This window comes from Mesoplodon bidens, assembly GCF_964165515.1.
Source record: "Mesoplodon bidens genome assembly, chromosome: 8".
In the NCBI taxonomy this organism is placed as follows: domain Eukaryota; kingdom Metazoa; phylum Chordata; class Mammalia; order Artiodactyla; family Ziphiidae; genus Mesoplodon; species Mesoplodon bidens.
In genome coordinates, this window is record NC_138165.1 from 80,087,123 (window position 1) to 80,092,247 (window position 5,125).

The following is a 5,125-nucleotide window of genomic DNA, read 5'->3' on the forward strand; positions in this document are numbered from 1 at the left end:
CCACATGGAATTCTCAGTGGAATCTGAAACTGCCAAAAGAAGACTAAGGAGGCCAATAAATTAAGAAGGCCAGTATTTAAAAGGCTTGCTCACCACCAAACAAAGCAGAATAACTGAACAAACATCTTCTAAAAGGAAAATACCCACAAAGTACCAAGATTATCAAATTAAGTCTGTTAATAAAGGACAAATAGCAATTTTCTCACATGATTATCTTATCCATAAAGCTTCCCCCCATATCTTCAGATATTAGCATGGCGAAAGTCAGAAATAGAATTGTTTTTGTTTGAGAGTCAGCAATTTACAGGAAGGCTCAAGGTTTCATTTAATTTGGGATCCAGAACTAGACCCTGGTTTTGTTGTGTTTTGTTTTTGTTTTTTCAGTGTGCAAAGTGTTGTGCATGCGTGTTTGTTTCCTACCTGTAGGATGTGATACGTATGCTTATCCCTAGTAGAAGCAGGCAGTGTCGATTTTGTTCCACATTTCTTTAGTTTCCTTCTTGATATCTCCCTCCCCTAGTCTATTTGAATTATTGTTTTAGTTTAATTTAATTGCATGATAACAAAGGCCATTTACTGAGCACTTAAGTTATGTCAAACGAAAATATTATCTTACTTAATAGTCACAATAACTCTATGAGGTAAATGTTACTCTTATTTTGCACACACACAAACACACACAAAAATGCCAAAGAAGCTAAATCATTTATCCAAGGACCCAAAGATCCATAAGTAGTAAGAGGCGAAACTGAGGTTTGGACTCCTGCTTACTTCCATTGTATTGTTGTCATGTTGTGCTAGTTTGCTTTCTCCACCAATCATAGACTCCTTGACAGCAGGGATTATGTATTGCATCTCTGAATGACCAAGACAAAATATATGGTGTAGTATGTAGTAGGCATATAAACAAATTAGCTATCCTTTAGAATTTTATAATTGTCTAACATGGATAGATCTAATTTTTTTAATATATATATATATATAAATTTCTTTATTTTTTGGCTGCATTGGGTTTTCATTGCTGGGCACGGGCTTTCTCTAATTGCGTCGATTGGGGGCTACTCTTCGTTGTGGTGCGTGGCCTTCTCATCGTGGTGGTTTCTCTTGTTGCACAGCACAGGCTCTAGGTGCACGGGCTTCAGTAGTTGTGGCACACGGGCTCAGTAGTTGTGGCTCGAGGGCTCTAGAGTGCAGGCTCAGTAGTTGTGGCGCACAGGCTTAGTTGCTCTGTGGCATGTGGGATCTTTCCGGACCAGGGCTGGAACCCGTGTCCCCTGCATTGGCAGGTGGATTCTTAACCACTGCGCCACCAGAGAAGTCCTAGATCTTATTTTCGAAAAAGATATTAAGCTCCCTGCAGGCAAGGAATGTTGAAGTTAAAGCAGAGATGGTAATGTCAAAGGTAGATACCAGCTAATGGTCTGCCTGGGCCCATACTATGATGTAGTGCAGGATATGGACCTCAGCTTTACAAGTAAGAAACTCAGTCTTGGGGAATTCCCTGGCAGTCCAGTCGTTAGGACTCTGCACTTCCACTGCAGGGGGCCTGGGCTCGATCAAACTAAGATCCCTCATGCCATGTGGCCAAAAAAATAAAAGAAACTCAATTTTGACCATGTATCCAGAGTTGATTAGTTTACAGGGATTACTCATTTTGTCCAAGCTCACAAGAAAGTGATGAATGGGCATAACTGTATTTTATCTGGTCAGAGATTAGACTTTCTTGGACAAGTTTGTCACTAGAACATAGATCACCTTTGTGTTCTCTGGATAGACTAGCCTCCAAAGTTTTAAGTTTCAATGTTCAGGAAACTCTAAAATGAGCATAGGAACTCAACTGAAACAAATGCTTTTGATTTACATAGGGCCCACAGGGTAAGATAAGGGGAAAACTTGGGTTACTTAACTTCTCTGAGAAGGAAAATGAGGGTAACAATAAGAGTACCTACTGCCGTTTCTTATGCGCACTGAAAACCAACAAATATATTAGTTGTTACACTGATAAAATTGTAACTCCTTTTTTTTTATAATTTATTTATTTTTGGCTGCGTTGGGTCTTCATTGCGGTACGCGGGTTTCTCATTGCGGTGGTTTCTCTTGTTGCAGAGCACGGGCCCTAGGCGCATGGGCTTCAGTAGTTGTGGTGCACAGGCTTAGTTGCTCTGCGGCATGTGGGATCTTCCCGGACCAGGGATTGAGGCCATGTCCCCTGCAATGGCAGGAGGTTTCTTAACCAATGCGCCTCCAGGGAAGTCCCTAAAATTGTAATTCTTTTTCTTGTTTGTTTGTTTTGCTTTTTTGTTTTTGTTTTTTTGGCCGCAAGGCTTACGGGATCTTAGTTCCTGACAATGGGCCCTCAGCTGTGAAAGCTCAGAGTCCTAACCACTGGACCGCCAGGGCATTCCCTGTAATTCATTATTTTTTTGTTTTTTTTTTTTGTGGTACGCGGGCCTCTCACTGTTGTGGCCTCTCCCATTGCAGAGCACAGGCTCCGGATGCACAGGCCCAGCGGCCATGGCTCACGGGCCCAGCCGCTCTGCGGCATGTGGGATCTTCCCGGACCAGGGCACGAACCCGTGTCCCCTGTATCGGCAGGCGGACTCTCAACCACTGAGCCACCAGGGAAGCCCTGTAATTCATTATTTTAAAATGGAGGTCATTTATAGTGACTCCAATACTGGTTCCACTGTTCTGAGAACATACCAGGCTCCCTCCTGCCATGATGTCTTTGAATACGGTGTTCTCTTTGCCTCTTTTCCTCTGTGTTATTTATTTATTTATTTATTTATTTATGGCCGTGGGATCCTAGTTCCCCAACCAGGGATCAACCCATGTCCCCTGCTGTGGAAGTGCAGAGTCTTAACCACTGGACCACCAGGGAAGTCCCTCTTTTCCTCTATATATCTTCATCTATTCAAATGTCATCTCCTCAATCAGGCCTTTCCTGATTATCCTAAAACATCTTATTTTTCTCTCCTGTTTTACTTTTCTCTGTAGCATCTATATAATCTAATACACTAGGTATTTTTGTGTTTTCTGTTTCCCCTTACTAGAATATAAGTTCCATTAAGTATGGAGGTTTTTCCATGTTGTGTTCACTGCTATGTTCTTAGTACCTGTAAGAATGCCTGGCAGAGAGTAGACACTCAAATATTTGTTGACTACATGAAAGATGTTCACTACATAAACTACGTGAAAGATCCAGAACATCCCCTTCCTGTTACAAGGCACACAGGAGGTCTCTGGGCAAAAGATAACTTTTGCTAATATCAGTAGGTCTCAAAAAGTACCTGGAAACCTCTGTTAGCACCTTGATATAATTGGATCCCATCATTCATTAATTCCAGTCATTCATTTACCCATTCACTATTCATACTCATGCAGTTCTTACTATATGCCAGATACTAGCTTAGTACTGGGGGTCCAACAATGAATTTTCATGGAACTTATTCTAGCTGGGACAAAGATGTGGTTGGGATGGGGAGAGAACAGAAGAACCATGTTTCTTATTTTTGTCACCTTGCTAAGCCACTAGTTAATTATAAGCCCCTTTTTTGGGATATCTATGGTCTCCCATATTCTCCTCCTCATACTTTGTGCTGTTTGCCCTTGACCTAGCAGTTTGTTTAATGAAGTATGGAATCTCTTGCTCTTCTCTTGTAACAGAGAATTTTCAGGCAATTACTGTATTTGGTCAAGATCCAAATCCAAAATCAGAGGCAGCTCTGAACCCCTGACTAACGCATCAATAGCTGATTATATAAATGGTAATGTGCAAAGACAACTTCTCGAAGATGCCACAGTAAAGATGTTTCTCGTTAATAAGTGGTTTCATTTCTCTTTGGGTAAAGGATGCAAGCTTTGGATGTAAGGAAAATAATTTTACTTCCCATTCACTCACTTAATGTTTAAGAATTACTTAATGAGATCTTACTTCATGCATAGCACAATACGATGCTCTATACGGATACAATAAGTGTAAGATATAGACTGCGCTCTCTGGCAGATGGCACTTCCATTAAGGAGACCAGACACAGACATAGTGTTTCCACTTCATCCACCCACCCACTCCCTCTCCACATCAAGCCATTTTGGTTTCTCTTGCCTCCCTGACCACATGGTATACTGTGGCTATACTCTTGTCTATATCCTAGATTCTCTCATGCCTTGACTTTTCCCCACTTTCACCTTTTCTGTTACTCAGTTCAAGATTTTCATTCCTTTTGATCCCAGGTTGCAGAGCTGCTCGAGAAAATCAAGTAACTTAGTATTACATAACTTTCAGCAGGTTGCAACTGAATGTTTACAAGCAGTCTGCATACAGGGCCTGGGAAGTGGGGAAGGAAATTTTACTCCTATTGGAAGCCAGACTTGTGGAATAACTGAGGTATTTAAATCAGTCATTGAGACTGAAAGGACCCAAATTACACTAAAACAAGGAAACAAAGTCTAAATGCAGACGAGAGTCCTTGAAGCAAAAACGGGAAAGGTCTACATATATTTGGACGACATCTATGGTAAAAATCAGTTTGGCCAGAGAGAAGGGAACGGCTACGAGTGTTCGCAAAAAAAGTGACAGTCATGGTGAGGTCATTCTGATGACTTCAAAGCAGGGCGATCGGGGGAGTAAAGTCTACCGGCTAGCATTTTCCAAATGCCAAATGCTTAAGGCAAACAGACGAGACAGCTTCGCATTTCTCTCAAGGTAAAATACATCATATATGGGAGTTTAAAAAACAATTTAAAAAACGCGACGGTTGGGCTTCCCTGGTGGCGCAGTGGTTGAGAGTCCGCCTGCCGATGCAGGGGTTCGTGCCCCGGTCCGCGAAGATCCCACATGCCGCGGAGCCGCTGGGCCTGTGAGCCATGGCCACTGAGTCTGCGCGTCCAGAGCCTGTGCTCCACAACGGGAGAGGCCACAATAGTGAGAGGCCCGCGTACCACACACACACAAAAAAGCGCGATGGTTTTCTCTTTCAGATTTCCGTGAGCCTAACCGTGTAGAGCTCACTTTCTTCCCTAAGAAATCTCGCGATATTTTCGTGGTCCTCTGTGGCGGGAACAAAACGGAAGCCAGGGCGCACTATGAGCACGTCATCTGGCGGAAGTGAGGTCATAACCTAGA